Source organism: Aethalodelphis obliquidens, unplaced genomic scaffold (genome assembly GCF_003676395.1).
Source record: "Aethalodelphis obliquidens isolate GAN/ISIS:26980383/991018 unplaced genomic scaffold, ASM367639v1 scaffold28, whole genome shotgun sequence".
Lineage (NCBI taxonomy): Eukaryota > Metazoa > Chordata > Mammalia > Artiodactyla > Delphinidae > Aethalodelphis > Aethalodelphis obliquidens.
The window spans coordinates 1,605,266-1,617,810 of record NW_020837972.1 but is presented as its reverse complement, the minus strand read 5'-3'; the positions used below and the strand labels follow the sequence as shown (position 1 = coordinate 1,617,810).

General features: G+C 42.6%; 1 long non-coding RNA gene across 2 annotated transcripts in view; it reads right to left on the bottom strand.

Annotated features, from left to right (window-relative positions):
• Window positions 1-12,269, bottom strand: part of LOC113629695 (uncharacterized) — a 46,324-nt gene extending 34,055 nt beyond the window's left edge. Inside the window, exon 1 of one of the 2 annotated variants that reach the window (XR_003436662.1) lies at window positions 11,445-12,269. This is a non-coding gene — a long non-coding RNA (uncharacterized LOC113629695). The remainder of the gene's footprint in view (window positions 1-11,444) is intronic. The other variant, XR_003436661.1, reaches the window with a different exon arrangement.
• Between the last annotated feature and the right edge of the window lie 276 nt (window positions 12,270-12,545).

Below are 12,545 nucleotides of genomic sequence, written 5' to 3'. Positions count from 1 at the left end.
CACCATACCTCCACAGCCTGCCTTGTCAGGACTCAGCCAACACACCAGAAGGCCAGCACCAGCCCTAGGACATCCCATGCCCTGGGACCCCCTGCACGCTGCCCTGCCCACTGGCAGCTCTGGGACACCTTGGGTCCCTCAGCCAGCAGCCCTGGAATCCATCCCCACCCACCAGCAGGCCAACACCAACTCCAAGATAGCTTGGTCTCATCAGCTAGCTACCCCAGGATCCAGCCCCACTCACCACTGCACCAGAACTAGCTTTGGGACACCTCAAACCCACAGCCAGCCATGCAGGAACTGACTCCACCTACCAGTAGGTCAACACTAGATCCAGGAACCCTGGCCCCACAACTAACCATCCCCAAACCTGGCTCTGTCCATCAGTGTGCCAGCACTAGCCCCAGGACCCTCCAGGGCTCTGCAGCCAGCTGCCTCATGACCTGGTCCTGCCAACCAGTGACCAGCAGCCTCCTCACCGGGCAGGGCCTAGCAACCCAGCTGGACCAGGGACAAGCCACACCTACCAGACTGCCCACAGTAGTCAGCCCACCATAACAGAAGGACCTATGCAGCCCACATGCGGGCACCCCTAGAGCACATAGGTCTGGTGACCAGAGGGGAGTGCACTGCTGGGACATATAGGACGTCTCCTACAAAAGGCCACTTTTCCAAACTTGGGAAACATAACCAAAGACATAACCTATGTCTCTCACCAGAGACATAGAAATAAAAACAGCACATTAAAGGGCTTCCCTGGTGGCGCAGTGGTTGAGAGTCCACCTGCTGATGCAGGGGACGCGAGTTCGTGCCCCGGTCCGGGAAGATCCCACATGCCACAGAGCAGCTGGGCCCGTGAGCCATGGCCGCTGAGCCTGCGCATCTGGAGCCTGTGCTCCGCAACGGGAGAGGCCACAATGGTGAGAGGCCCGCGTACCACCAAAAAAAAAAAAAAAACAGCAAATTAGGAAAAATGAGGCAACAGAGGAACATGTTCCAAACGAAGGAACATGATAAAACCCAGAAGAACTAAGTGAAATGGAGATAGGCAATCTACCTCATAAAGAGTTCAAGGTGATGATCATAAAGAATTCAGAAGAAGAATGGATGAACACAGTAAGAAGATGAACAAAGAGAAGATACAAAGAAGAACAAAATAGAGCTGAAGAATACAATAATTGAAATTAAAAATACACTATAAGGAATCAACAGTAGATTCGAAGATACAGAAGAATGGATCAGTGGCAATCACTGAAGCTGAACAGAGAAAAGAACAAAAAGAAAAGAGGACAGTTTAAGAGTCCTCTGGGACAGCATGAAGCATACTTACATTTGCATTATAGGGATCCCAGAAGGAGAAGAAAGACAGAAAGGAGCAGAGAACATATTTGAAGACATAAGAGCTGAAAACTTCCATAACCTGGGAAAGGAAAGACATCCAGGTCCAGGAAGTACAGAGAGTCCCAAACAGTATCAACCCAAAGAGGACCACAAGACACACTGTAATCAAAATGGCGAAAATGAAAGATGAAGAGACTATCAAAAGCAGCAAGGGAAAAACAACAAGTTTTGTACAAGGGATAAGTCTATCAGCTGAATTTTCAGCAGAAATTTCAGCATGGCATGATATATTTAAAGTGATGAAAGAAAAAAAACCTACAACCAAGAATACTCTATTCAGCAAGGTTTTCATTCAGAGTTGATAAGGAGGGCAAAAGTTTTACAGACAAGCAAAAGCTAAAAGAGTTCACCACCAAACCTGCTTTACAAACAATGTTAAAGGGACTTCTCTAAGCAAAAATGGCCATAACTAGAAACATGAAAATTACAGAAGGAAAAAGCTTATTGGTAAAGGGAAATATACAGTAAAGGTAGTAAATCAACCATGTACAAAGCTAACAGGAAGATTAAAAGACAAAAGTAGTAAAATCATCTATAACCACAATAAGTATTTAATGGATACACAAAACAAAGAGGTGTAAAATATGATGTCAAAACCAGTAAACTGTAGGGGAGGGGAGTGTAAATTCAGGGTCATTAAAATGCATTTGAAATTAAGAGATCAGCAACTTAAAATGATCACATATACATATAAGTTGCTATATATAAATCTCATGGTAGCCACAAACCAAAAATCTGTAACAGATATATGCACAGAAAAGAAAAAGGAATCCCAACATCAAATATAAAAGATAGTCATCAAATCACAAGGGAAGAGAACAAAAGAAGAAAGGAAACAAAAAAAGAACTACAAAAACAACTCCGAAACAATTAACAATGGCACTAAGTACATACCTATCAATAATTACTTTAAATGTAAATGTACTAAATGCTCCAATAAAAAGACACAGGGTAGCTGAATGGATACAAAAACAAGACCCATATATATATGCTGCCTACAAGAGACTCACTTCACATCTAAAGACAGACATAGATTGAAAGTGAGGGGATGGAAAAAGGTACTCCAAGCAAATGGAAATCAAAAGAAAGCCAGGGTGGCAATACTTATAGCAGCCAAAATAGCCTTTCAAACAAAGACTGTAATAAGAGACAAAGAAAGAATCAATCCAAGAAAATATAACGATTGTAAATATATATGCACCCAACACAGGAGCACCTAAATACATAATGCAAATTATTAACCAACATAAAGAGAGAGAGTGACAGTAACACAATAATAGTAGGGGACTTTAACACCCCACTTACATCAATGGACAGATCATCCAGATAGAAAATCAATATGAAAACACTGCCTTAGAGATATAGACCAAATGGAATATATACGAAACATTCCATCCAAAAGCAGCAGAATACACATTCTTTTCAAGTGCACATGAAACATTCTCCAGGATAGATCACATGCTAGGCCACAAGTCTTAGTAAATTTAAGAAAACTTAAATCATATCAAGAATCTTTTTCCAACCACAGTGCTTTTTCCAACCACAAATCAACTACAAGAAAAAACTGCAAAAAACACAAACATGTGGAGGCTAAACAATATACTACTAAACAACCACTGAAGAAATCAAAGAAAAAATTTTAAAATACCTGGAGACAAATGAAAATGAAAATCCAACAGTCCAAAATCTGTTCTGAGAGGGAAGTAGTTCTGAGAGGGAAGTTTATAGTTATACAAGCCTACTTCAGGAAACAATAAAAAACTCAAATAAGCAACTGAACCTTACACATAATGGAACTAGAAAAAGAACAACAAACAAAACCCAACGTTAGTAGAAGAAAAGAAATCATAAAGATCAGAGCAGAAATAAATAGAGACTTAAAAAAACAATAGAAACGATCAATGAAACTAAGAACTAGTTCTTTGATAAGATAAATAAAATGGATAAACCTTTAGCTAGACTCAGGAAAAAAAGAAAGAGGGCTCAAATCAATAAACTCAGTAATGAAAAAGGAGAAGTTACAACCAACACCACAGAAATGCAAAGGATAAGATTACTACAAACAACTATATGTCAATAAAATGGACAACCCAGAAGAAATGAACAAATTTCTAGAAATGTACAATCTCCCAAGACTCAACCAGGAAGAAATAGAAAACATGAACAGACCAATTACCAGTAATTAAATTGAATAGGTAATTTTTAAAAATCCCAACAAACAGAAGTCCAGGACTAGATGGCTTCACAGGTGACTTCTACCAAATATTTAGAGAAGAGTTAAAACCAAGTCTTCTCAAACTATTCAAAAAAACTGCAGAGGAGGGAACACTTCAAACTCATACAAGGCCAGCGTCCTTCTGATACCAAAACCAGACAAAAATATCACACAAAAAGAAAATTACAGGCAATATCACTCATGAACATAAATGCAAAAAATCCTCAACAAAATATCAGTAAACCAAATTCAACAACACACTGATAGGATCATATCCCATGATCAAGTGGGATTTAGCCCAGGGATGCAAGGATGGTTCAATACCCACAAATCAATCAATGTGATACACCACATTAACAAGCTGAAGAATAAAAATCATATGATCATCCCAATAGATATAGAAAAAGATTTGGACAAAATTAAACATCCATTTATGATAAACACTCTCCACAAAGTGGGCATAGAGGGAACATACCTCAACATGATAAAGGCCATATATAAGCCGACAGCTAACATCATACTCAATGGTGAAAAGCTGACAGCATTTCCTCTAAGATCAGGAGCAAGACGAGAATGCCCACTCTTGCCACTTTTATTCAACATAGTATTGGAAGTCCTAGCCACATGATTAGACAAGAAAAAGAAATAAAATGAATCTAAATTGGAAAGTAAGAAGTACAACTGTCACTGTTTGCAGATGACATGATACTATACATAGAAAATCCTAAAGACACCAGCAAAAAACTACTAGAGCTCATCAATGAATTTGGTAAAGTTGCAGGATACAAAATTAATATACAGAAATCTGTTGCATTGCTATACACTAACAATGAATGATCAGAAAAGGAAATTAAGAAAAGAATCCCAGGACTTCTCTGGTGGTGCAGAGGTTAAGAATCCGCCTGCCAATTTAGGGGACACAGGTTCGATCCCTGGTCCGGGAAGATCCCACATGCCGCAGGGCAACTAAGCCCATGCACCACAACTACTGAGCCTGCACTCTAGAGCCCACGAGTCACTACTACTGAGCCCGTGCACCACAACTACTGAAGCCCATGCACCCTAGAGCCCACATGTCACAACTACTGAGCCCACATGCTGCAACTACCGAAGCCCATGCACCTAGAGCCCATGCTCTACAATAAGAGAAGCCACAGCAGTGAGAAGCCTCTGCACAGCAACAAAGAGTAGCCCCTGCTCGCCGCAACTAGAGAAAGCCTGCGTGCAGCAACGAAGACCCAACACAGCCAAAAATAAAGTTTTTGTAAAAATTAAAAAAAAAAGAATCCCATTTGCCATTGCATTAAAAAGAATAAAATATCTAGGAATAAAATACCTAGGAATAAATCTAACTAAGGAGGTAAAAGACCTGTACTTGGAAAATTATAAGACTCTGATGAAAGAAACTGAAGATGACACAAACAGATGGAAAGATATAACATGTTCATGGGGGGCTTCCCTGGTGGCGCAGCGGTTGAGAGTCCGCCTGCCAATGCAGGGGATACGGGTTCGTGCCCCGGTCCGGGAAGATCCCACATGCCGCGGAGCGGCTGGGCCCGTGAGCCATGGCCGCTGAGTCTGTGCGTCCGGAGCCTGTGCTCCGCAATGGGAGAGGCCACAACAGTGAGAGGCCCGCGTACTGCTAAAAAAAAAAAAAAAAAAAAAACACCAAAAGATAAATGCACCCCAGTGTTCATAGCAGCATTGTTTACAATAGCCAAGACATGGAAGCAACCTAAGTGTCCATCAACAGATGAATGGATAAAGAAGATGTGATACACACACATATACACATAATACTACTGGAATACTACTCAGCATAAAAAGGAATAAAATTTTGCCCTTTGTAACAACATGTATGGGCCTGAATAGTATTACGCTTAGTGAAATAAGTCAGAGAAAGACAAATATATGTTAGCACTCATATATGGAATCTAAAAAATAAAACAAACAAATGAATATAACAAAATAGAAAAAGACTCACAGATATAGAGAACTAGTGGTTACCAGAGGGGAGAGAGAAGGAGGGAGGGGCAACATAGGGGTAGGAGATTAAGAGGTACAAACTACTATATACAAAATAAACTACAAGGACATATTGTACAGCACTGGGAATACAGCCAATATTTTATAATAATTAAACTGAGTATAATCTAAAACTCTGAATCACTATGTTGTACACCTGAAACTAATATAATACTGTAAATCAACTATACCTCAATAAAAAGAAAAAAGAGGATGTTTTTCTGTATGTACACTATACCTGAATAAAAAGTTAACACACAGGAACTTCCCAGTGGTCCACTGGGTAAGACTTTGTGCTCCCAGTGCAGGGGACCCAGGTTCGATCCCTGGTCGGGGAACTAGATCCCGCAGCATGCATGCCACAACTAAGAGCCCGCATGCCACAACGAAGATCCATCCCATCCCACAAGCCGCAACTAAGACCTGGCGCAGCCAAAATAAATATAAATAAATATTTTAAAAAGTTAACATACAGATAATGGTTTCAAATTAGATAAATGGAAAAAAAATATTATCAACAGAAATAGGAAGTTTTCAATGCATCTTTTCAAAGATCAATCCATTATGCATAATTTGAACGTATCCCAGTTAATTGCTTGGGTATTTGGGATTCTTCCAATAACATATGTGCATTCACTCAATGTGTTTATTGAGTAAGTCTTATGCCTAGTCACTCTTCAACAAATAAAGGTTGGTGGGGGGTATATCCACAGGTTATTGATGAGGTCATACTTTAAATTCTCCCAATGCCTCTAACTACGGTAAATCTTCTGTGCTATGCACTAACATGACTGAGGCTAACATAGCCCCTGGCACATTTGAGAATATGACTTTCAAAGAAATCTGGCTTTCTGGTATAGCTTTCCTAGGTGTAAGTTATAGCAAACCTCTAAGTGATGTCTTCTTGCAATTCTTTCTCCCTTTCATTTTTAAAGCTATGTTGGTAATTTCTGTGTAATGTCTCACTTTCCAGTTGTTTAACCTTTCTCTTGGCAGGAGGGAATTGGGTTTTGTTTGTTTAATGAGGAGAGTTGTTAGAAACGCCTGCCTCAGATGTCTTGTATCGTTACATTCAGTTCATGCTAAGATCATAAGTATTCTGAATCTTAAATTAGGCACCGTCTCAGTCAGAGGTTAGTACTTACACATTTATCATTAGGTTAGTATAAACTAAAGGAAGGGGAAGAAAAGCCCCTCATGGGGCTGAGGTTGGACTATGTTCTCATAGGAGTTCTAAACCATTTTTGGTAACTGTCATTTTCCAAGCACCAAAATGTGTAGAAAGTAAAGGGCCTCAAAATATGGGCTGTCAGTAGTGTGGCAAATTTTGAACATCACCTCCTCTCAGATCTCTGTACAGAGGTACCAAGTTGCAATCACAGAAAGGCAGTTTAAAAACTACTTCATTTGAAATCTTTTCTATTAAATGATAAACATTAAGAGGAATAACATAATCTTACATGTCAACAAAACATCACAGTCAGCAGAAAACGCAACTAAGTAGCCAAATAGAACATTTCTATAATGTTTGAGCATTCAATATCTTCCTTGACATTATTTTTTAGTCGGGGCACTCAAGCAGGCAGCAGCCTGTCACTTACAGCCTCTGTCATTTCCCGTTCCAATTCGTTAAACCCTAGGCTTTCCCCAGAAACACACAATCCACATGGAGATTCTTCTGCCAGTCAGAAAAGATCAATTCAAAGGATGCAGAAATTGATATGCAACTCTTGAGTGGGCATGAACGCCATAATAAACTGCTACCTACGCATGGAATTATATTTTCTAGGTTGACAGTGTATGGGCAGAAGCAGCAGGAGCATATGTTTAGATTTTATAGTCGGCACTTATTTCCTATTGACTGGCTTCTCTTTGGCTGCCAAAAAATAGATCAAGTTCAGAAGCTAAAGCCAAGTTGTCAATTCTTTATCTTTGCCTTTCTCTCTAAAAAATACCTAAATTAGTAAGGCAGCATAGCCAATTTACACACAGAGGCTTGATTAAAAACTTCAATCATTTGCCTCTCTTTCCTTCCCTGTAATACTTAAAATTCTAGGATTTCAAATTCATAAACGCTTCTATAAACACCACTGATCCAAAAACAAAAAATCACATGGCTACTGTATAATGTATGCCCCAATGAAAATAACACCCTAACGCAGAAATGAGTGGGCTCAAAATAATGTAGCTGGAGCTCTCCTCTTAACCATGAGTGAGGCACCTGGGATTGCAAAGGCAACATTTAGCTTTCAGAAGCTTGTTGCTGACAAGAGTGGAAAGAAAGGATCTTACATCTTCTTTTCTTTCCTAATTCTAAAGCGGTGAGCAAAATGTCTGCTTTTATTGGTTTGAAGTGGCCTAAACCACTGCCAAAAAATGTGCAAAGGAAATTATATATACACATTCTCCTCCTAAAATGCCACCTCCTTTGTGAAGCTGTCTTGATTCCCCATTCACAATGCATACCTTCCTTCTCTACACTCTATCATAATTTATACCTCCATTAATATTTGCAAATTATTTTCTATGTGAGTAATGTGTTTACAGGTCTCCCTCTCCTACTAAACTGTAAACTTCCACAGCTCAGGGACCAAGTCATTATCTCTCTGGTCCCCACAAGGCCAAGCAGAGTGCTTTATAAATGGTAGGTGCAAAATAAATGTTTGATGAATGAATAAATACGGTGGTGTCAGCTTTATGATGACTAGAAGTTTTGATGATGTTAAGAGTAGTTGCTCCCCAAACCTCAATCTCTTTTCTCTGTATTTGGTATCATGATTATGTGCACTGAAGAGAGAGAAAGATTTAGAGATGTCTTCCTGAGAATACATTTTATATTTGATATGTCTATTTTGATAACCCTCGAGTAAACCATCTTTTAGAAAAGATTTCCAGGGTTAAATGGAATTCAATGGGGGAAAGTTTCAATGAGTCAGACAAAAGCTATCTCTACTTCCTGTGATGCAGTGTGCTGTCACACACCTCAGAAAAAAAGTGCAAAATTGTAAAAGCTGAGAGCATGACTCCACAAGACTCTATTAACCAGGTGCTACCTATATAAAATGATCAAGAAGAGGAAAGAAGGAACCCTGAATGGTCTTTAGTTCTCAAAAAGCAAGGGTCTAACTAGAAACTAATGAGTGACAACTGTTTCAGGTACACAGCGTAAAAAGGAAACACACGTGTCTAAAGAGAGAAAGGTCAACTTTAGGCAATGAAAAGTCAAAAAAGATCCTCCCCCCCCCCCCCCCCCCCACATTTTCATCTGTTTCACATGTTATTTTACTGCTGGATACAGGATTTGGCAAAACTAACAACTGGTTATTTGGAAATTTCTAAACAATGATCACTTTCTCCTACAATGTACATTTTTCCATTCCAAAACAAACAAGATACTTTGTTTTGACAGGGACAATTTCCAATCGCTTAGCACTGAAACGCATAAAAGAAAATGGAAAATTGTTTGAATACCATATAGCACTTTTGAGTTTATTAGGGCTGGATTTAATCAAAAGGGCTGGATTTAATCAAAATCCAGGGCTGGATTTAATCAAAAGATGAAAAATACAAACTCAAAAGCTTTTAGTTGACAAGAAGTAAGTCTTGGAACTTCCCTGGTGGCGCAGTGGTTAAGAATCAGCCTGCCAAAGCAGGGGACACGGGTTCGAGCCCAGGTCCGGGAAGATCCCACAGGCCACGGAGCAACTCAGCCTGTGCGCCACAACTACTGAAGCCCGCACGCCTAGAGCCCATGCTCCTCAAATGAAGCCACCTCTTCCTTACGGTGTGCAGGCTTCTCTGTAAGAGAAGTCACCGCAATGAGAAGCCTGCACACCGCAACGAAGAGTAGCCCCCACTCACCACAACTAGAGAAAGCCCATGCTCAGCAATGAAGACCCAAAGCAGCCAAAAAAAAAAAAAAAAAGTCTTGGGATTTTTCTGTTTGAGCTGTAAGTCAGGTTCACAGAAAAGTAATCAGAAACTAGACTGGCTGGAGATAAGAAAGAGCCTTGAAATGAGAGGTGTGATACCATGGGTTCCACCTGTGACTTGGCCTCTCAACAAGCCTGGGGACCTTGAGCAAATTACCTAAACTCTTATCTGTGAAGTTCTTTGATAATTTCTAAAGCCCCTTTTAGCATGATCAATTTTTAATTGTCTAATATTTTTCCTTAAGTCATCAATTAGTTCATTCAACAATATGAATACCTTCAATGAACATAGTAAAGGACAGTTTCTGCCCTCAAAGAGTGGATAAGTCAGTGGGAAAAGTGAAGGCTTCACCCGCAGTTCCTAGGAGCTCATTCATCCATTTTAGTTCTAAACAAAAGTCACAGAGGAGCCCAGAAGGGAATGTGGATGGAAAGGAGTAGGAGAAACCCCACAGAAACTCTTGGGAGGAAGAGAGGGTAATTTATTGTCTCAGTCCACCAAGTTTATTGATTACTGTGCTGGGCACTGGGGATCCTGGGGTGACCTGAAGAGATCAGGCCTCTAATGAAGCTTACTTGCATTCTAGGTGGTGAAGAAAGAAAAACAGGTTAACAAATAAATGAAATCCAGATTGTGATTAGTTCTAGGAAGAAAACAGAGGATAATGAGAGAGAATAACTCTGTGTGTGTGTGCATGCGGTGTGGTGGGGGGTGGACTTCAACATAGGGAAGGCCCTTTGGAGATGGTAGTGGTTAGCTGACTGGGACCTCAAGTGAGCACAGCCAGCACACAGGGGCTAGTGGTTCAGCTCGAGGGAAGCAGGAAAATGCCGAGGCTGGAAAGGGCTGGAGCAGACAGATCATCTGCATGGTTGTTTTAAAGAGCAGTTACTTCTGGAAAGTACAGAATTAAAGCAGTACAGATGACCCTTGAACAACACCGGTTTGAATTGCGCGGGTCCACCTACACGTGGATTGTTTTCAATAAATACTACAGTAATGCTACACAATCCACAGCTGGTTTAAATCTTGGATGCCGAACCTCAGATAAGGAGGGCCGGCTACAAATTTACAGGCAGATGTTTGACTGTGCAGACTGCCAGCACCCCCAACCCCCCAGTTGTTCAAGGGTCAGCTGTAGTTCTTGACTAAGGGCCATTTTGTCCCCCAGGGGACATTTGACAACGTCTGGAGACATTTTGGGTTGTCAAATGATTTGAGGTGGGGAGGGTACTACTACTGAGATTGAGAAAACCTGCACTAAAGGAATTTACTGCCCGAAGTTTGGTTTTAGTCATTAGGTTATAAACTCATGTTTTTACAAACTTGAATCTTTTTTGTTTTCCTTTACTGTGGAAACAAAGTAAAAACAGGTTTCAAGTGACCCACTGCTTCATCCACTCTCTCAGGAAAGCCCACTGCAGAGGTTCCAGGGGCTCCACAAACCGCTGAGAAGCCCCACAAGATACTAGATGTGTAGCTGAACCCGTTGGAAAGGGACCTGCGGAGACCCACACCCAACTGCTCACTGGGGTTGCCTCTGCGCAGGGGACCAGGTTAGGAGGCAGTGTAAGAGGAGCACATATTCGTGTTTTACTTCCATAATAACCAATGAATATTAAAAATAATGCAAAGTGGGGGTCCATACAGGGAAGAAGTGGAGAGATGCCCTCCCGCGGGCGAAACCTCTGTCCTCTGGGCCTCTACCGCCCTTCTGCGTTGACCCGGTCCCTCCAGGCTCTAGCCTCCCCTCCCACACCCCACACCCCCCACCCCCGGCGGGCCCTTGGCCCGCATTAACCCCACGACCCCGCAGGCTCTAACCCAGGCCCCTCCGGGCCCGCGAAGTCCTCCCCGCCCCCCCCCTCACCTCGGCGGGCAGGCGTCTCCTCAGGGAGGCTGGCAGCAGGCTGTCCTCGACGTAAGGGTTGCCCAGGCGGAGCAGCCCCGAGCCGAAGGCCCCGTCGGGGTCCGTGTGCGGCGCCTCGAGCTCGGTGCGGGTCCCTCAGGCCCGGGAGCGCCCGGCGAACCCTCGGAAGGGCGGGAAACGCCGGAGGAGAGCCTTGGAGCCGGAGGCCTGACGGCAGGTGAGCAGGGAACCACCTCCTCACGGGCGCCAGGAGGCCAGGCGTGGAGGGCGGGGCTTGCTGGGGGCGCGTTAGCCGTCGCTCGCCTCTTTTTGCATATTCATGAGACCGAGCGAGGCGGGCCGATCAGGCGAGCAGAAGTAATGAATTATTCATGACGCGTCTCGCCCCGCCCAGGAAGGTCTCGTTGCTTATTCTTAAGCCCGAGGGAGAGTTTGAGCCGGAAAAGGCCGTTGAGTCCCTCTCACTGGGAGGTGTCGACCCTCTGAGGTGAGGGCTGTCCAGATGGGAGGCATACGGAGAAAAACGGCGCTTGAGCGTCGTTAGTTCTCTTAGAGTTTTCGGGTTTTTTTTTTTCCTCTTAGGTTATTTTTTTCCCTTTACGTTTCTTTTTCCTCGAGGCTTTAAGTTTGATTTGAAAGTATTTCTGTGAGGCCCGAAGTATTCTGAGGAGTAGCGGGAAGGCCGGGGCTGAGGGGAAGGACAAAGAGGAACCCCTAGGTAGCATTCCCCACCCCTCTCCCCAACGCTTGATGATGAAAAATTTCACATTTACTGGGGGTGGGGTGCGGGGGTGGAGAGAATTGTACTGGGAACACTCACATTCCCACTATCAAGGTAGCTTTTAAATTGAAATGGTGGTGGAAAAGAAGGAATCAGTCCAGGTGAGGACGCAGCAGCGGGCAGTCGGCAGCCAAGCTCTTATTCCGGCCGACACCTGCGTGTTGCAACCAGTCGGATCGGGAGCTTTGTGGGGGAGGGCTATCTATCTTCTAGGTCAGGTTTTCTCCAGCCATTGAGGTGTTCTGTGAGAATCAATGGCTGGCGCACACCAAGAGGTGTGAGTCCCCACAGGATGACCTCAGCTCCTCTTTCGCCTTATC